Source organism: Aedes aegypti, chromosome 2 (genome assembly GCF_002204515.2).
Source record: "Aedes aegypti strain LVP_AGWG chromosome 2, AaegL5.0 Primary Assembly, whole genome shotgun sequence".
Taxonomy (NCBI): domain Eukaryota; kingdom Metazoa; phylum Arthropoda; class Insecta; order Diptera; family Culicidae; genus Aedes; species Aedes aegypti.
In genome coordinates this window covers 61489588-61511572 of record NC_035108.1, presented here as the reverse complement: position 1 = coordinate 61511572, position 21985 = coordinate 61489588, and the positions used below count along the sequence as shown (strand labels likewise).

General features: G+C 38.9%; 1 protein-coding gene and 1 long non-coding RNA gene across 2 annotated transcripts in view; one reads left to right on the top strand and one right to left on the bottom strand.

Annotated features, from left to right (window-relative positions):
- The window catches only part of LOC5569448 (pleckstrin homology domain-containing family G member 3), a 397912-nt gene that overhangs the window by 98077 nt on the left and 277850 nt on the right, over nucleotides 1-21985 (bottom strand). The window lies entirely within an intron of this gene.
- Nucleotides 18647-19071, top strand: LOC110675591. The gene is made up of 2 exons (XR_002499635.1): nucleotides 18647-18848; nucleotides 18905-19071. It is a non-coding gene; the product is annotated as an uncharacterized LOC110675591 (long non-coding RNA).

Here is a 21985-nt window from a genome sequence, read left to right as displayed (position 1 = left end):
TTGTATCGGTGTGACGTAAGTGGTGCAGTGCTGGAGAAATTGACGTGGGTTATCCCGAATAAAAATATACTATTAATTCAATGGTCAAACTTATTCAAACAGCATAATCCTTCGATATACAGAGTCTATAATTTATTTATCGTTCACGCAGCGAACTGGACTATCGAAATTCATACATTTTGCCTTATGATAGATGGAACGATTATTGCAATACGAACGCTTTATGTATCGTTTTAGCATCACTCCACATCTAGGCGTCGATAGGCGCGGGGTGTACGCACGAGGCTATCGATCGCAAGGTCCTTGATTCGATTCCAGGTTGCCGCGAAAACTATTTTTGTTTTAAATTTCTGTTTCATAAGGCAAATTTATGAATTTCAACCCGATTCCTTGTGGAGAATTTTCATAAGGGGTTCCTATGTTTATCGATAGTCCATTTGCCTGAGTGTTGAAAAAAGGCTATGGAAACACAATAGAAGAACTATTATTTAGGAATTGAATTCGGTGTGTAAATCATTCTGAAAATTTATTGTTAAGGTACATAACGAACCCCGTTTTTACTGAGAAAATGTCATTCACAATAAATTCAATGGTATAAAACAGTGAATTTAAATTGTGTGAATCGTTTTACACTCAACCTACTGGAAAATATAACATTAATTATCATTGTTATTGCAATGAAACCTATTGTGTTTTTACAATATTTTCTATCGGGCTCTCTATCGCCGAAAATAAACAGAGGAAACGTTCGAATTTGGCATTCCGCGTAGGTAATTTTCGGGCGTTCGAACGTTTTTGGAAAAATCACATTTAAATGCCCAGATGGGGAGGAACTTCCGTCCCTCCGTTCGCATGTCGTGTGTCACTGGGAGATGATTGTCTCCTGATGTTTACGCATCCACACACCATGCTGAATGGATTTTATTTTTGGCTGCGAAGGGCTGAAGCAATTATGCAAACATGGAATTGGCCCTCGGTGTCATTTGTGTGAATGGTATGCTTTGAAGAAGTTTTTGGGCAGATGTCTTCTGGAATTTTAAGGCGGATGTTGCCACTTAGATGCCGTTTAGGCTAGCACAGCTTTGTTTCATTGATGACAGCACGTATTATAGACGAAGAAATTTCGACATAATTTTCTCTTTTACATGACGTTTTCAATTAACTCTACCACCTGAGGGCAATACTCAATCAGGATAAAAGGTATTCCAGATGTGTCCACGTTTGTCTACCTAGTGAAGAGATTATTCAAAAGTGTATGTCGACTTCTCGATTCTCGAAAAAGAGAACAGTCAATCATTTCGATAAACAAAAAAGTTTGGATCTCTTTTAAGTTTGGATTCAGGTTTCAAATAAGTTTCAGTAATAGCTGCTATATGTATGTTATTTGCAGTAAGAAAATTAAACAGCTCGTCCATTCAAAGTACGAGAATTTCAACTCGTAATATTTTATAAAAATATTTGGATCCGTATATCTGTCATCCAATAACAATTTTGTTTTTAAATTTGATTCCTTGGACTGCTTTAGTCATAGTGGTGGTTTTAAATATTGCCTTAATAATTTGATTCCTGTAACTACTTTACCAATTTTTCCAGCTCAAATAACTGCTATACCATATTTAAACTTTATTTTTTAAAATGGTTCCAAATATTATCCTTGACACTTTTGATGATGTTTGACGTTCACTTTTTCGAGAATGGACCGATGCACGAGTTCACGAATTAAACATTTGAGCGGTGCCGATTTCACTTGTTACCATGGCCCCATAAATAACATGGCACCGCTCAAACGTCATATAGTGAACTCGTGCATTGGTCCATAGTGGTTATCACGCCCAATGGTATGGGTGCCCTAGTGTAGATGTGGTTGTGAAACTCAGAGGAAAACAATATGCACTCTGTCTCGAAAAACACCCAGAATCCGGGTGTAAATTTTTCAAATTGGATAATATTTCCATATGCATTTTGATGAGTCTGGAAAGCGTGTGCAAGTTTCTTTGAGCGTTAGCGTTAGCGTTAGCGTAGTTACGGTATACTTCGTAGATTGGATACTAACAACATTAATGTTTCGTTTGATAATCTCATCAAGACTGCCTTCAGGAACAAGGCTGGGGAATAAACCTTGAACCAATCTTGAATAATATTACCAAACGCAAGAATATTGCTATTCCTGGCCACGCCCATCTTTACCGTAACTTGGGATAAGGGAAGGAAATGTTGATGTAGCACTTACTTAATGAGAGGCCACCGACTCAGCGACGCCCTCATAAGTGCTACGGAGGTGGGGTTTGGGAGGGGTATAAGGTCAGGTCTGGATTCGCCTGAGAAGCTGGCGATGGACCCAGGGCATTTGTAGTTTAATTGTTTTAAATTTAATCTTTTGATAGCCGGCAATCAAAAGAGAAAACATGTGTATTTAACTTTGGAGACAATTAGTTTTCTGCTCAGTATTGAATACAAAACAGAACCGATCCCTCCAGGGTCATCGGACAGTTCTTAAAAAAAAGAAAAAAAAAATACAAACCAAAAACTATAAAAACGCGTTCCGAATATGTAAGCGGACAAAAAACTTGCAAGCACTACGCGCTCTCTAAAAGTAAACTGACCGGAACGGGCAAACCGAAAAACTGTCTGTGAAAACGAGCAAAAAAAAAATCAGTTTCGTGACAACTGACATGTTGAAATGCGTTATCGAACACCCGGAAAACGAAAAAAATACCGATTCTAGAAGTTTCGAAGCATCATATAATCAGACTAATTCTAAGATTCTATGCATAATAATAACGGAACAAACTCACCGGATTGATTTGTTGTAATTATGTCTGTCCCCACCGGACGGAAAAATATGGTTTGTCCTGATACCATGGCAGCCAAATCCAGTTGAATCACAGCATCAGGAACACAAGTCACTCACTTCACTTTCATCTATTTTTATTATTTTTTTCTCGTACATAACAATTATATTTAAACAATGAATATTTGAATATAAATTAGCAGAATAAAATTTCTGTTTTGACGGCGAAGAAAAATTTTCGCGTCCTGTGTTGACTTTTCTTTGTTCTAGTTCAATAATTGTGATTTCCATTAGTAATAAAATGACTCCGCAACTTATCCCTGTATTTTGCTTGAAGTTTGATAAGTTTCAGTGACTAACAGTGCTATCTGTTATAGCCATCATAGTCAAATTTCGGAAACTAATACAAACATAGGCAGAAACTCCGCCGGAAGAATGCTCCAGTGAGTAGTGACTCAGCGTGTGCAAGTTTCTTTGAGGAAAACAAAAACAAACAGTGTATGACGAGCGTATTAAATTTGAGTTTAAATCAAGGGGTGTGACAAAATCTCAAAAACAGTGAAACATTGTTTTTTTGACTTAAACCAACGGAAAACTTTTAAAAATTTGTTTTTGGCCTTTATTTGAGCGTTTGGTACTAAAATTGGGACAGGGCTTTAGGACCCTTTTGTTCTAAAAAATCAAAATGAAAGGGAGACATGTAAATAGAATTAGGTACATTTTCTGTTTCTGTTCTTTTGGGATATACTGTTTATGAAGAGGTTTGAATTGAAACTATCCGAACGGTTACCCGTAGGATGAAAATTTAGTGATAACGCTAGATGATTTATATCTTATTGAATTTAACATCCTTAATGACCTAAACGCTACAATGTGTCCATTATGCTTTGTCAGAGCAATTAATTACAACCGAGAGATACCACGAGTCAGATAAAAGTGAATTATGTATGTTGTAACGCCTTGAGTCACGTGTGGGGCTGCTGCGCACTCTGTTGAGCCATGACGGTGGTCCAATTCAAGGTCCAAAGAAAGCCCCAAGTCAAAACGTGAGCTCAAACAATACCAACCTTTACCCGTTGACTCTGTTCAAGTTACGAAAAAATAGTAAAACAGATAACGACACAACAACGAGTAAACATTGAACAGATTGGGATTTTTTTATCGAACCTTTGGGGACCTTATGCTTGTACAGTGTCTACGCAGATTTGACGAGTTGCAAATTGGACGACGCGTGACGTGACGTGGTTTGCATAACAAACACGCTAGCTGCCTGCTTGTCAATTAGCTGGGTAAAATGTAAACACACTGCGGCAGCAACACCTTCAACAATATCGGCCAACGACAACAACAGCGACGCATTGAGATAACAGGTGGAACTTTCGACCTATCACCGTTAACCAGTATTGGCAGGGCCCTTCTCGCATCGTTATTGCTTGTTCGAGTCGAATAGGTGGATTTGGCCTAGTAGCGGACACCAGAGCAAAAAAAAAAAATTCCAAAATAATTGGTTTTATGCGATCTTGTTATACATTTATGATAAAAATAATGTATGAACTTTTTTGAAACCTGGATCCAAACGCCAAACTTCTTTGTTTATACAGTTGACTATCCATAACTCGATATTGAAGGGACCATTGAGTTAGGGAGGTATCGAGTTATATAACACAAAACCAGTCCAAATACGATCCAAGGAACCATCGAGGTAGCCATGAAAACCAACTTTTACTATGGTTCTCTAACTCGATATCGAGATACGGAATATCGAGTATGGGAGAGTTAACTGTAGAAATTATCGACTGGATGGAGGATGTGGTGCAGTTGCCATCATCATTCATAAGCGTATAAAAAACAACTTTTTTCGTCATTTGAAGCCATAGGTTTTGCAAACTTTGGGTGTTTCTATTGAAACATAGTTTGCAAATATTCTTCCATAGCTGCCTACTTTCTTCTTCAATGCACTTGATGCCCAGTTAATTTGCTTGAAACTGACTTGCGATAACTGACTCACAATAAGTCAAAATTTGTCATTGGTGGTTTCAATGTCAAACATCGCTCATGGAATAATTCGCCAAGAATTTTCAACAGCAGAAATTTATTTGATGAGTGCTCTTCAGAATATTTTTCAATTTAATCCCCTGATAGTCCTACTTGTCATTCTTCTCTTTAAGAAAGACTTCTACGATTGATTGGGCCTTAACCGATTCTAGTCACCTTTGTAGTCAACTGGTTACTCATGCTGATTTTGATTATGATCATGTCCTTGTTACATTTCAAATATGAGCGGTTCCACGCCGTTTCGCAAACCCGATTATTTTTGTATTTTTTGAATCGCCTGAAAATTTGCATACTGATTCTTTATGACCAAAAATGCCATTTTTCACCTTCAGACCGCCATTTTGAACCTCGCCTTATTTTTAAGAAGGGCGTATCGGAAAATGCATGGCAAATCTTTAAAAAACTGTAACTCGAAAACGATTTGTCCGATCGATTTGAGATCTTCTACAAAGTTGTAGGTATTACTGAGAGTATTATGGAGAAAAATATGCACGGTAAAAAAAGTTACGGATTATTTTTTATTTCAAAAACAAAATTTTAAAATCGATTTTCTCCAGACACGCAGTTTTGATTTTTTTTTTATTTTTGGATATGTTTTAGGGGACAACTTATGTGATTTATTGCACAATGTTTCAAAATGGAAGAATTACGGACAAAAAAGTTATGATTTTTTACAAAAATACAGATTTTGAAAAAAATCGAAATAGAGGAAAACAATATTTTTTATGTGATCATTTGAAAGTACAGAAAAATTGCAATCGAAAAGTACTTGAATAATTTTTTTCTAGGTTGCATCAATTTCGAGATACTTATATTTATATAAAATTTTCAAATAAAAAAAAAAAGAAAAATAGAGGGATTTTCAATTCTTTTAGCTCCACTTTCAGTTTTTTTTTCGAGCCGGCTGGAATACCGTTTTGTCTCAAATTCCGAACAGACGCATATTCCGAACACTCGGTTTTTGTATGGCGATTTGGTTGAAATGTTTCGCTGAAATATGTCACCAAATAACAAGGAAATGGTAGTCGATTGACATTCAATTTTAACGTCTCCAATATAATTTATTCCGCAGGAGTAGTGATGATTATCTAGTTTGAGGCCAGTAAAACAAGCTCAGAAAAATTGATTTGCGAAATTATTCATTTGAATACGGTTTATTCGTGCTGTTCGGAATTTGAATCAAGGTGTTCGGAATATGAGACAGAATCAACACAGTGTTCGGCATTTGAATCAAAATGTTGTTCCATACTTTTATGTAAAAACAATACTAAAACAAACTAAATCAACATTATTATCGGTACACCCAACAGCTAACAGTTAAACTTTGTGAAGAAATTAAAATTTACACAAATATCAGCCAATTTATGCCAATCAGATGCATATAAAGTCTGTGTTGGTCTTAAGTGTTCGGAATATGAGTCAAAACGGTACATATGAAATATGCATCGATGATGTTGAAATTTCTGTGTCTTCTACTAGGACATCTTCCCCTACACTTTTTGGATTGAGGCGAAAGCGTGAGTGTAGGACTTGTTTCCATGATGGTTGTTGTTTTCTTTTCTTTTTTTTTTGACAAATGATACCTAATTCGAGGAGTGACAGGCGGTATTGATTGTTGATCTTTCGGGGCCACAGCTCGGACAGGACTCAATTTGTCCGGTTGGGATCCAAAGCTTGTTGGACATAATGATTGCGGAACGATTCGATTGTTGCGACGTTTCGAAGGTTTACGTAAACGCCGCTGATGGTCGTGCTGAATGCTTGGTGACTTCAGAACACTCCGGCAGATGATAGAAGATCGTTGGTATTCTGTGTGTGCTAAAAAAATGTTGTCTTTGCTTTGGGGTCATATTGACCCCGGGTTCAAATCATGATAACATAACGAAATTTAGGTGGATTTCTGAAATTTTCATTGGAATGACAAATTAATTGAGTTATACACAAAATTTGAAATTAAATCTTTGCGAAAAATTAAAATTGAAATTCGCGACTTATTCAAAAAAGGTTGAAAATTCGGAAATATAATAATTTTGAATGCTTATATCTCAGAAACAGAAAACTGTTTCTGAGATAGAATAAAAATTTAAAATATACATTTTCCAGTAGAGATTTGCATTAGACTAAGGGCAACTATTATAGAGTAGAGTAAGGTGGGAAAAAAGTTCAAGTTAATATTTTGAATTTCAATGCTCATTCTTTGAATGGTAAAGAGGACGAGCCGTTCAATTTTCTAACAGCTAATAACATACATATAGCAGCGATTACTGAAACTATTTTAAAACCTATATCCAAACTCAAAAGAGATCCAAAATTGTTTGTTTATCGTAATAATCGACAGGATGGAACATGTGATGGCGTTGCTATCATCATTCATAAAACATCAATATTTTTTGTCATTTGAAACGAAGTTTTTTGAAGGTTTGGATGTTTCTGTTTAAACACAGCTTAGTTAATATACTTTCATAGCTGCCTTTTTGCTTTTCTAATTCACTGGGCAGAAAGTTAATTTGCTTCAAACTGACTTGCGGAAATCGTCTTGCAACAAGACATTTTTTTGTCATTGGTAAATTTATTGCAAAGCATCGCCCATGGAATAATTCGCAAAGCAATTGCAACGACAGAATTCTATTTCATGAGTGCCCTTCAAGATATTTCTCAATTCAATATCCTGATAGCCCTTGTTCCGATCAACACCACTGGGCTCATCACGAAATCCCAGCCGGATTGTACGGAGTCGGTGCGCATGTACAATACAGCGAGACTGGCAACTCAAAACAGTATTTTATGATAACAATTGGTATGTGAACTGCTCTCAAATATTCAAAAATAAATGTTATTACGTTATATTACCCTACAAATGTTACCTAAATATTGGTATACGATATATCGAAAGGAAATATCGATATCACCGATATATTGAATAGAAAATATCGATACCAAAATATCGAATATCGAAAGCAAAATATCGATATTCCGATATATCGGAAGTATCGGAACGTCTCTACATAAAACGTGGAGGTGTGCTATAGGCCTATTCAAATGACGTCTCAAATCAGCTGATCGGGAAGCACTTTGACATTTCTTCTGTGAAAATGACAGACCCGTGTTAGCACCGGTCCTCCACCGATGTAAACAAATGCATGGACGGATCTGTCACATGAAAAGGCCTATATTAAAATCATTAAAATTCATTCTATTTCGTTGCAAAATACACTGCAATACACTTTTCTAATAAGTTTGAACATTTGCTATACAGGCACGGAACGAACACTCAGGTTTAGCTTGCAGGAATTGCACCAAAGGGTGCTGCCATAGTAAATGCGTCTTGCGACGCGTGCGCGTGTGCGAGCCCGCAAAGCAGAATATCAACAACAAGAAATCCTTCGACCGCATCGCATTTGCGCACGCAGTAGAAGAGATCGAACATTGCCAGTGCTGACCTAGCGAGGCCCATTTGCAAAGGGCCTTCCTTAGTCGAGTGGATAGAGTCCACGGCTACAAAGCAAAGCCATGCTGAAGGTGTCTGGGTTCGATTCCCGGTCGGTTCAGGATCTTTTCACTATGGAAATTTCCTTGACTTCCCTGGGCATAGAGAGTATCATCGTACCTGCCACAAGATATACGAATGTAATAATGGCAACGTTGGCAAAGAAAGCTCTCATAAGAACACTAAACTGAGAAGCAGGCTCTGCCCCAGTGAAGAGGTTAATGCTAAGAAGAAGAAGAAAAAGAAGAAGAAGAAAAAAAAGAAGAAGAAGAAAAAAAAGAAGAAGCCTATTTGCAAGAGGCTGACGGTTTGGATACCAAATTGTGAGTAGTAAAATCTTAATTGTCAATTGAAATTTACTGAATACATATCATATTCTAGCTTTGACCAGCTGTAAAAAAAGACGGTGATTCCAAAGACTGGTTCCTAGAATAAATCTGAACACGTATCAATTAATTTGCCTCAAAGGATTGACTCGACAGTAGGGGATTGCATAAAATGCAATAAATTCAACAAAATATGTGACATGGTGCAGTGTGATACTTGCCAATTGTGGGCGCACTACTCATGCGTTGGAGTTACGGAAACAATCAAAGATTCGGATTGGAGCTGTGACAAGTGTAGCAACGAGCTGCAGATTCCAAGAATACCGAGAAAAATATCGAGCAGGAAGGGGAGCTCGAAGTCGAAGAGCGATGGAGGGTCAACCAAGTCTTCTCTCCTGGATGGGACCTCGGGGCTAAATGATGCGCTGCGTAAGCTAGAAGCCGAACAACGTGCAAGGGAGAAAACCTTAGAGGAGGAGACGACTCTTCGAGAGAAACGTCTCGAAATGGAACGAATTCTTCAAGAAAAGCGTCGACAGAAGGAAAGGGAATTTCGCGAAAAGCAGCTCAAGCAGGACAGAGAGCTGAAAGAGCGCCAGTTGAAGGAAGAAGAAGAGATGTTGGAGAAGCAACTGGAAGAAGAAGCTAAATTTGTCAGCGAGCGCTTAAAGCTGCACGAGCGATACGAAGGTGCAAAAAAGTTCTTAGCTGAGAGTCTTTCTAACGTAAAAGGTGCTGCTGGAGCTGAAAGCTGAAGAGCGATAACGAGTTATCATTCGAAAAGAAGGTTCAATTTTGGATGAAGCAGCACAATCAGGGCCGAATTTATGCAACGCCAAAACTAGCCGGCTCGGTTACGGAAAGCGAAGAGTACGAGGATCCTGTCGAGGAAGAAACATCAGAAGAAGAAGATCATCTGGATGGACGCGATGCAGAGGATTTTGGATCTGCTCTAAAGAAGGTCAGGCGTTTGATAGAATCATACGAAATTCTAGGACTCAGGGGCCGGGGGAAATTTTACCATCGTGCTACCACCGGCAACCACAACAGACCGTGAAACTCTCTCAAGAACAGTTAGCAGCGCAAAAAATCTGCCTGTCTTCAAAGGCGAAGCAGAAAAGTGGCCAATGTTTATTAGTTTTTTTTTAATATACTACTAAGGCCTGTGGTTTCTCCAACTTGGATAATCTGAAACGCCTCCAAGATTGTCTCCAAGGTGATGCTTTCAAAACTGTCAGGAGCCGGTTGGTCCTGCCGGAGAAACTTTTGAAGACGCTGCTCACGAAAGTCCGAAATGCTCAAGCGCCAAGAGCGGACAGCTAGGAAACTTTTATGCAGTTTGGAATAACTGTGAAGCAGTTGTGTGATCACCTGAAGGCCGCTAAATTAGCGGATCACCTTAATAATCCTATGCATTGTTGGATGAAGGATCGTCATTTACTCTCGTTTAAAATGCTGCGGCTCATGAGTTGAATACCAGAGGCTTCGCGGAACCGTTGGTAGTTACAAGGACAGGTAACATGAAGAGGCTCGAAACTAAGTCCAAAAGAATCAGCCTAATGATTTCTGCTCGTGGGTCAGACGACAGGTTACCATAGAAAGATGTTCGTACTGTTGCTGAGCTAAAACTACCAAAACAGAGCCTTCAATACGAAGGAGTGGCCGACCGATACCCACATCTGAAAAACATTCCCGTTGAAAGTTACGAGCTCTTCCTTAGCCGAGTAGTTAGAGTACGCGGCTACAAAACAAAGCCATGCTGAAGGTGTCTGGGTTCAATTCCCGGTCGGTCCAGGATCTTTTCGTAATGAAAATTTCCTTGACTTTCCTGGGTATAGAGTATCATCGTACCTGCTACACGGTATACGAATATGGCAACTTTGGCAAAGAAAGCTCTCAGTTAATAACTGTTCATCAAAAACATGAATGCAGGGCAGTTCGAGTATGAATTTCCAGCTGCCTCAGTAGCAGTAATCAAGAAACGCTATGTAGATGATTACTACGACAGTGTAGACACTGAGGACGAAGCAATCAAATTAGCCTCTGAGGTCAAGCTGATTCATTCTCGTGGAGGGTTCCACATCATGAATTGGGTATCCAATTCTCCCCAATTCCTAGAAGCGATGAGAGAGCAGCCTACACAGTCTGCTGTACAGTGTACACTTTTAACCAAGAAAAGGAGCCGTTGACAAAACGCGTCATAGGAATAGTTTGGAATACAGAAGACGATGTTTTTTTTCTTTCTCCATTGTGACTCGTCCCGAACACCAAGCTATGCTACATGGATTGTTCTGAGCATGGTAATGTCAATGATTGATACTTACGGTATACGGTATTGATACAATATTTGTGGAGAACCAGCTGTGGATGGAACGAGCCCATCGATGACGAGTCTTTTGAGAAGTGGGTTCGATGAACGAAAGGACTACCTACCGTTGAGACGCTTTGAATGCCCCGCAGTCACTTGCAACAAGCAAGTTCTACTGACATCCAAGATCTCCAACTACACATCCTAACAGACGCCAGTAAAGGCGCATATGAGTGCGCAGCATACTTTCGGGCAATCGTCAACGGAAGAATACAATGTGCTTTGGTGACGAGCCATGTAAAGGTTCCTCTCTGAAACCTATGTCCGTACCACGACTCGAATTGCAAGCTGAAGTATTAGGAGCAAGATTGGCGGCAGCAGTGCGGAGTAACCATTAGTTCTTCTGGACAGTTTCCACTACCGTTCTGTCTTGGATCACTTCTGATTTGCGAAGATACAAAGAGTTCGTTGGATTACGGATAGGAGAGATTCTCACCCTCACTAAGCTGTGTGAGTGGCGTTGGGTTCCCACAAAGTTAAATGTGGCGGACCAGTTGACAAAGTGGGCCAGAGATCCAGAATTGAAGTCAGACAGCGAATGGTTTACGGGGACAAAGTTCCTCCACCAAAACGAGAGCCTCTGGCCGAAACAGAAAAAGGTCGAGTGGTACATTTGCTCTTTCATGATATAAAACTAGCCGAACTAGTTATCGATGTACATCGCATTTCAAAATGAACCATTTTGGTACGTACCGTGGCTACCGTCTTCAGGTTCGTTTCTAACTGTCGCAATAAGATAAGTGGGTTACCAATCGAAACATTGAGAGCTACGGATAAGCAAACAGAATTCATCAAACCTGTGATTTTTTCAGTAAAAAAAACTCCTTTGAAGCAGATAGAGTATTATTCGCTATTATTCGTCGTATCAAACTTAAAATGTTCCACTACGGCAGATATTCAAATTTACCTGTAACATAGATTCATTTTCCATGTGTATTTCTGTGAAAGCTGATATGGTTCGTACACTTTTACACCAAAAATGCAATAAAACTACTATATTTCGATAACTAACTTCAGTTACATTATCCACTTTGCACTTTTCCACCGGAATCGCATGGACGAACACGATTTGAGAGAAATGCTTAACGATCGACTCCAGTCACACCAATGTATGATACAAGTTTCTTCCCGCCCCCCTGTATGACTTAGCTCACCGGACTCTTAATTTCACTATGGAAAACCTTCGTACTTCTTCACTGAAGGATTTCATTCCTATCACACGCCGTAAAAGTACTATAGTTCATGAAATTTCCTTGACGACTGCGTAAAATTGAGAATGTAAACAAAGTTCAATCCGTCGTTCTGAGAAAAAATGCTTGTACGCATCAATGTGTGCGCGATGCTCGGCGTAAAAAAACGATTCCTTTGATTGTGTTGTTTTCGCTGCACTGTGAGCTAATGTTATAATTGTTTGGTCAAAAGGAATTGTGTTTATTTGTTTGAGCTAAATTTTGAAGGCGAACAATGAATTTTAAAGAAAATTAATATATTCCATCATGCTGAAGGAATAGAGGGAGATGCTCGTAGATCTATATATTCTAGTAAAAATTGTACCGGGTACCCCCGTTGGTTTGGCCACTTTTAATCTGAACACTTTTCAATCTGTACCCCGCTAATTTGTACATCGTTCAGATTAAAAAAGGTTCAAACGTCATTTAGCTCATGGAACGGAGTAAAGTGAAATGGAACGCCGTGGAACGGAACGCAGAATCAAAACAAAACAGGTAAAGAGGTGACCAGAAATACGTTTTAGGGTGATTAGATGTTCAAATTAAAAATGAACCCCGATGGTTTGCATGAGGTACCGTTCAAATTAGCGGGGGTACACGGTATAATAGCGTTGATATGTTGTATTTTGACCACTCACTGCCAGTGAGCCGTAAGTTGTGAGACGAATCTGGAAACTGATTACGACAGAAATGAATACGATACGACGGATTGAGAATGTGGCCAGATGCAGTTTCATTGCATTATTTCCAATAAAACGATCAAAATTTATCAAAATCTTATTGTACAATGCAAAAGCCGTTTTGGGAAAGAATTGTTTGGCATCGGTTTGTATCAGCATCATTCACTGCAATACTGGGAAGATTGCAGATTCTCACTGATCAAAGCTTAATATGATGGATAGAGTAAAGTGGGGCAAAAGTTCGAGTGGGGTAAGAGTTTCTTTTTAAGATTTCTAGCTCAATTCAAAGCAAATCTTATAAATGTCATAGTGGTTTGAATGCTATTCAAGTAAGAGACATTCAATCCAAATATCTTAAAAATCGATTGAGATTTGGAAAAGTTATGGCTATTTGTTGTTTTTCGACGTGAATATTGTAATTTTTGGTCAAACTTTCGTTGCATGGAACCGATTGAAAATAAAATCTTTTTCAATATTTTATGTAAGGGCGTTTCTAGGCCTATCATGAGGTTGCTTTGAGGTGTATTAGTTTTTGCATAAATGCTTGAAAACAATTTTTGGCTCATAGTGGGGCAAAAGTTCGAATCAGCGGGGCAAAAGTTCGACCCATGTATAAAATCACGGAAAATTTTGCAAATTGCCCAAAATCCACATATTATCTTCAAATTTAGTTAAATTTGTCTGATTGTGTGAAAACTGTCACCAAAAATTTACATTTCCACTTAGTTTTGCGAAAAACTGCTAATTTTGAGTATATTACAATTAACCCGGTTTTGGGCAATTTTTGATGAAAATTTAGTGTGTATTTTTCGTCAAACTTAAGTTTACGGCTGGTGTAAAGTATGCCTGTCATGAAAGGATCGATATTTTGTGTTTAGCCAGCGAACTTTTGCCCCACACTAGATTCGAACTCTTGCCCCACCGGTGGGGCAAAAGTTCGAATAAAACAATCAATTTTGAAACTGTTATATCTAAAAATGGGTAAATATTTTGACACAAATTTGTTCAGCAAAATTATAGCCAATATGTTGAAGGTTCACTGTATGGTATTTGTTTTGGTTTAACTGCTATTGTTTTCCTGGAAACTTTGATTATACCACTAAAGTCGAACTTTTGCCCCACCTTACTCTACTAGTACATCACCCTATACGAAAACCGAACGTATTCTTATCAAATTGGCAAAAGCTGAGGTATTTGGAAACGAGGTGAATAATGAGAAGGAGAAATGCGAATGTAGCTGTGGCGGACAGGCTGCAGATCGAGAAATAAAGCGTTATATACAAACTAACGCTCCTAGTTGATGAGTATGGGATTCTACGTATGGAAAGTCGTGTGGAGCACGCGGAGTTCTAATCGTTTGACCTTCGTTTCCCAATAGTGTTGCCAAAGGAACATGCAGTTATGACAAAGATCGTTCAACACTACCATGAACGATTTGGTCATGGATATCGAGAAACGGATGAGCTGCGGTAAAGGCATGCAGTGAGTTCTGTGATTACCAGCGTTGCGAAAACTATATATGGTTCAGGATCAACAAAAATCGTCCACAGATTCCTAGAATGGCAGCACTACCGGTGCAAAGATTACCTCCATTCCTGAGACCCTTCAGCTTTGTGGGCGTGGACTATCTTGGACCTTTCATTGTCACAGTTGGCCGTCGAAGTGAAAAGAGCTGGATAGTTTTATTCACATGCTTGGTGGTCAGGTCAGTTCACCTCGAATAGCGCATTCGCCTTACTACGCAATCTTGTCTCATGGCGATTCGCCGTTTTATTTGTCGACGTGGTCCACCAACAGAAATATTCTCAGATAATGGAACCAATCTACGGGGCGCAAGTAAGTGAATAGTGGATAAGGTTCGCTGTATCAGTGCGGAATGCGCAGATGAGTTCACGTCAGCTCGAATGAAGTGGAATTTCAATCCGGAGCTAATGGTTTGGAGAGGTCTTGGATTTTAAAGCTGGCGATCTGGTTTATGTTGTTGACGGAGACAAGCGAAAGTGCTGGGTGCACGGCGTTGTGGAGGAACCCATACCTTCGGAAGACGGGAGAGTACGACAAGCTGTGATTCGCACCAACAGTGAAGTACTGAAAAGGGCCGTAGCGAAGCTAGCGCTTATGAAGATTAGTGATGGTGACGCCGCTCCGGGAACGACATCCGGATCAGGTTCACGGGCCGGGGTATGTTCCGATTAGCACCACTGGGCTCATCACGATGTCCCTGCCGGAGTGTGCGGAGTCGGTGCGCATGTACAATACAGCGAGACTGGCAACTCAGGACAGTATAAGTAAAACAAAACGTAGTTGTAAGATCCAGAACAAAAAAAAAAACAAATTATTTTTCATAATACGTGGAGCTATATTGAAATCATTGAAATTTATTCTATTCGTTGCAAAATACACTGCAAAATTTTCCAATAAGTTTGAACATTTGCTATACAAGCACCGAACGATAACTCAGGTTAGGCTTGCAGGAATTGCACCAAAGGCTGTTGCAAACTCCAGAAAATTGCAGAGATTGAACATTGCCAGTGCTAACCTAGCGAGGACCATTTGCAAGACGCTGACGGATTGTAAACCAAATTGTGAGTAGTAAAATCTTAATTGTCAATTGAAATTTACTGAATACATATCATATTCTAGCTTTGATCAGCTGTAAAAGGAGACTTTGATTCCAAAGACTGGTTCCCAGAATAAATCCGAACAGCCCTACTTGTTTTTCTTCCTCTAGAAACCCTTCTACGATTGATTTGGTCTTAATCGACTTTGGTCACCTTTGTTTCTAACTGGTATCAGGTATCAGAAGGCCGGCTCCAAAGGCACGTTCTCCACCAGTTGGGAGATTTGTGCCATCGCCATATTTGAGCCTATTTCATCATCTACCCGATGGGAGAGGAAAGGGAAGGGAAAGATGGGAGGAAATAGGAGTGGGGTCCCTTGAAGAGGGAAGATCGCATTAGCGAAATGAGAGCATGTAGCTCCATACCACAATGGGTTCGAACAGCGCCCTAAAAAGGGCACTGCAAAACGCATGAGCGTAAAGAGAGCCTATAGCTCATTACCACAGCGGGTTAAGAATAACAGAATGTCCTGAAGATTCAGGCTTCTGAATTCAGTTTCACTCAATAAGTGTTTGCCAAGTAATTGGAATCGCATTTGCGCAAAAACTGGACAGTTACATATCAGGTGATACGAAGTTCCATAATCGGAGTCACAACTATCACACACAAATGAGTCAGCACGCTGAATATTTGCCATGTGATAGTTGAGTCGGCAGTGACCTGTCAACGCTCTGACCAAGAGACTGCAATTCTGCTTTGACAGATTTGTTAAATACTTCGCCACCCTTGCAGATGGCTCAGTAATATACAATTTTGTTTGACGACACGACTCCAAACTATTCCAATATTGCTTGTGCTGAGTTGCCGCCCAAGAGTTTATCTTAAGCTTCACCCAGCACTTCGAAATTGGATTTTCAATGGACGGAGAATATCCATGAAATTTGGTCGCAACCAATTCAATATAGAGTTCCCAGTTTGTTGGCCGGGGATTCCTAAAACGCAAAGTCTGCGCAGTTACGTTTGAATGTTCAAAGAAGATGTAACGATGATCAGATAATGATTCCTCATCTGATACATGCCAATTCGTCAACTCGTGACTGATTCTATTCGAGCAGAGTGTTATGTCTAACACTTCTTCTCTATTAGAAACCATGAAGGTTGGGCGATTGCCTATGTTAAGTAATCCAAGGTCTGTACTACTTAAGTATTCCATCAGACTGGAGCCTCTCAAATTGATATCTGAGCTGCCCCAGATGATGTGATGAGCATTGGCATCACTGCCCACAATCAGCGGGAGGCCTTTTGTTACGCAATGTACGACAACTCGTTTGAAGTCATCCGTTGGGGATGGTTCATCATGTGGTAAATATACCGAACAAAAGACGTATTTCCTGTTGAGGTCACCAACAGAAACATCAATTGTGACAGCACAATAGAAGTATTAGATATAGAACGCTAGAGGCGCTGTTCCTTCCATACGATGGTTGTGATGGGAATGAATGAATCACAGTAGCCTTGATTTTCTATTAGCGCAATCTACCGGTACTCAAAGTGTCAAAACGATTGTTTTGTTTTGTACTTCTTTTCGTATCCTGAAAGTGAAATGCGGGATGTAAGTGAAGCCAAATCCTAGTCGTTGAAACAAAAGAGATGGATAAAAACTCCCAAACCGAGTCGGTGCTCGTTTGTTTAACGTTTCTAACGGCAGAAACAATCGGAAATGGACACTCAGAATTCGCTCGGATACACGTATGCAGGTACACGTACAGGTGTTCGGTTCTTCAGATTTGAAGTTTGGCTTCGATTCCTCTTCATCTTAAACAACTGCCATTGTCCTTGGGTTTTCCTCGTACATGTCTCCAAAGTTTCACCATACAGAGTCGAGTTGCAGCAGGTTGAAAAGTATCGGGAGCACAGAGATAGTCACCATCCGTCTTGCCATTGGTTAAAGCATTCAATCTATGTAAATCTAAGGAGCAATTCAATTACGCATTTGTGTAATCCATATACAGAAAAATTAATCACCTGTGGAACGACAGCGATCTTTTGCTATCTTTTGCCTGGAGATCTTCAGGGCATACGAAACACAAATTATTTCAATGAAACACAACACGCATGTGCGTTGCCAAGAACTGTTATTTTGATTTCGAAAACATGTTACTGTGATTAAATTAAAATAATTTTGACACTTTGAGTACCACCTTTAAATTATGCCCACTAGATGTTGGTCACAAGGTTTGCAGCAACATTAGCGTTCTAATTTCTTATATTTCTATTGACAGCACATACATCTCTGGTCGTCAACTCAGAAATGAGTGTAGCAACGATTGCTTTATTTACGAGCACGCATGCGCGGGGCATGGAGCGCGAGTTTGCCATTTCAAGTTTGCTGAAAGTAGCAAAAACTGGGTCCACAAGGGGACCTAGATAGAAGTTTCCTCTACGAAAGTAGGGTTCTTGAACTAGCGCCACTTGGGCTGCACCATTTTGCATGAGTCTGCAAAGATTGATCGTTGCTGTTCTTTTATGCTGAAGATTGATCTGAGCTAACCTAACCGTAGCCACTACCCAAACTAGGCAGGATTGAGCTTTTTGCAATCTCAGCACGAAAAAGACCAGCAACGAAAAAACCAGATCGGTATCTATTTGAAGTCGTCAAAGGACTTTGATAGACTTTGATTCCAAAGACTGGTTCCTAGAATAAATCCGAACAGCCCTACTTGTTTTTCTTCCTCTAGAAACCCTTCTACGATTGATTTGGTCTTAATCGACTCTGGTCACCTTTGTTTCTAACTGGTTACTCACGCTGATTTTGATTCTGACCATATCCTTTTTACATTTCAAATATCCCATGAAGGGATTCTCAATCCTGTCTGAACACAAAAAAAGAAGTAAATGTAATTTGAATAAACCGTAAAATAGGCTCGCGAACTAGCGAACTAACTTCGAGAAGTGCATGGTTCCGAGTTCAACGACATCGGTTGACCATTAGCTCACGAAGCCATTTCTCCTGCCTGGATTCACACTTTGCCTCCATTATTGCACCAAACAAATCAAGGGGGCCAACAACAACGGTCAGGTATGGTGTACACTGTAAACTCATCATTACCCTTTAATGTATAAAAAATGCCCATTATTTGCGGATATATGCAGCTGTCAAAATAAAGGGTACTTGTCAATTTTTCATAAAGGGTGATTTTTGCCCATTTTTAAATTCAAACTGTTTACCCATTAAAGAGTGAAAAATGTATTAGGAATGTTGACCGCTGTGCGATTAGTTCCGGACAAGTCGAGGTCAATTTAATAGTTAAACTTGTGTTTAAAACAATATTTCAACAATTTTCAGCAGAGGTAGTGAATGAAAATATGTTGTGAAGCACATTTATTTTATTTGATGCTATTTCCAGGTTTCAAGATGAGAAGTTTAACAGCAGTTCATACACGTCATCGAAGAGACCATCGCCATCATTTTACATCATCAAACATTGCTGTTCATAGAATTCTTGAATAATTGATTATACCGTACATTTTAATTGTTGAAATAAATCGTCTTCTATGTGTAAACTAATTCAAATATGCTTTTCTACAGAAATGATGTCAAAATATCTAATGTTGTAAATCAAATAAACATGATTGATATGAAGAGTGAATTTTACCCATTATTGGTAAATTTTTTATTGCAATAAAGGGTAAAAATCACTCGTTGATTTGACGTACAGGCCGTTTACCCTTTAAAGAGTACTCGTGCTTTACTCTTTTTATGAGTTAAACTAGTTTCTCTCAAAGAGGGTACTTTTTTACCCTTTAAAGGGTACTTTGATCTTACAGTGTAGTACAACATGCGCGGTCAATATTCTCGACAACTCAATCGAAACGAATTGATTTACGATCGCACCAGCCAACGGAGACCAAGTCACGGTGCTTTTTATCGGGTTTTTTTTATATAAAAAATAGACCATCAACATTTTGAACGTGATTTCGCTAAAAAAATATTCTAGAAAATATATGAATTACGCTTTTTTAAAAACGTAACCGTCAAAATCGTAAACTTTCAAAACATTAACGATAAATTAATGTATCACAATTTCCCTTTAAATGCTTTCAAATAAATACAAACAGTAATAGATAGGCTCATCATGATAAATGTTTATAACCATGCTCAAGCGATATGAAGCAAATTAGTATCAATATTTAATTATGTATATACTTAACTTCATCTGCCCAATTTTTTGGAACCCCTCTTATCGTGACAACATGTTCATTTAAATGTTTATTTTAATATCTTTCGATTTTTGTGGAAATATTATAAGTTGAGTTTTGGCAGCGTAAGGAGAAATCTTCCATTTTTGCAAGTATGAAGAAAAAAAGATCCATTTTTTTGCAATCTACTACAAACATTTTTGCAATTAATTTTCATTGCAGCACCGCGAGTGCGTTAAAATTTCCTTCTCCTCACGTTATTGAGACGGATCAAGAGCTTAAGATCATCGTCTTTAATCACGGATTCAAATTTGACTTCACATTTTGGAATTGCAATGCCCCTTGCTTCAACAATGGAATTTGTTAAAGTTTCAAGAGCATTGTCAATATCAAGTTTTGTTTGCAAATAAATGCTAACATCAAGATTTCTATCGATGTACGTTTCATACACTCTTAAAAATAATGGAAATTACTGTGGACGTAATTCATAGTATGACTGAATGGCACATGATGTAAATGATGAAACGACACAAAAATGTGTCCTTGAAGATGTATTGAACAAAACATGTAATTTTACACGTTAATAGACACGAAAACGATAGCACTATGAACGGCATTTCCCGAATCTGACGCTATGGTATTTGAAATGTGACATAAATTCATGTCATTCGGCTCGCTTCTTTTATGTGCATCCAAAAGACGTAAAATCACATGATTTTTTCGGAGTGTGTATGTATTGCAGTAGGCTCGTAAAGAATTGGAAGTTGGGCTGAGAACTTTGCTTCATAGTGCTTTTTGTTGTTATAAAGATAATTTTTAAAGTTGTGTTAATTTCGAAAACCGTGCAAAAAAAGTTGCCGATTTTGTGCAAATCGTACTTAGTTTTGTGTTACTTCGTTCAAGCGTGTATTAATTAACGATTTCAAACATTCAAAAGGGAGTAACTCAAAATTTCGTCTAACGATATTTTTGAAAGTCAGTCTTGAGGAAGAACTATATACATTATTTTATAAATAATCTGATTTTGAGGTTTTGATAATCATTTTTTTGTAAAACAACGGTAAATGAATCACCGTTGTCGTCGCCGTCATCGTTACGCTAGTCGTGCTGGAGAAATCAAAAGATCGATCAGCGACTTCTTCTCAGGATGCCCTCGGAAGAATCCCCCGTTCTCACTGATCTGACACTGTCCAGCTGTGTTCTAGTCTAGTCGAGAGACCTAAAACCTTTGTTTTTACTCTTCCTAAGCTAATGTTTGTTTGCACACGCCCGTCATCATCCGTACGCCCATTTCTCCGCGATGAAACTTGGAGAATTTGGACCGCAGGCTAAAGATTCCTGTTCGCTCATTCTGTTCCCCGGTGTGGGATCCAAATAACACATCTCCGCATTAATTATGACATAGGTAACCTAAGCCCAGGACCGGGACTGGTTCGGTTGGAGCGCGAAAAATGGAGTCACGATTTTTGACAGCCGAGAAAACGCAGTTGCCTTTGGGTTTGTTGAATCATGATCCACGTTCAAAACGCGGCGAGTGCTTTGCGCAGCCTTCTTTGCTTACGTGTTTTGACAGATGTGAGAATTATTAATAGACTACTTATAGGGGGGCTCAAGTAAAACTGCTTCGACTGCTCTAATTGGGTTAGCGTATCTTCTGTGGATCGAAGAGTGCTCTATTCTCGCATAACTTTTCAAAAGGACCTATATACCAATGAGAGATTCTCGCCTTTCTCGCTCTCTTTCGATTATAAAAGTGCAATACTTGGCTAGCGTTTCAGCTTAGCTTAGCCTAGCTTCGACTGACTACATATATCAATTCCGTTGCTTATTCCGTGATTGACCGAAGTCTGTGAAGATGCACAAAGAATCAACTAGAAGTTCGGCTGGGAATCGCCATAATCTTCTTCAGGGCTCTACCCCATTTGGCATAAATCCATTTTGCATAATGCCGTTTGGCATAATGACATTTGGCATAATGGCCATTCGGCATAATAGCCATTTGGCATAACGGCCATTTGGCATAACTTATAAGAGAAAACAAATTTATTAGTTTTTTCTTTGACATTTCAAAATGTTGAGCCATTGGAATTTTAGTGCTTGAAATTAGAATTTTAGATGGAGATCATAAGCAGGCTTTTCAGTTTAAGTTTAGTCAGACACAAACTCCGAATCTAATCTCATGTGCGTCATTCAACGTTATACCTATATATTTATAGATGAAGTTGAAGTAGCAGTTGTGTGTCTTCTGTCTTTGCACTTTAATCAAGAAAATATCGCAGCCGCAATAT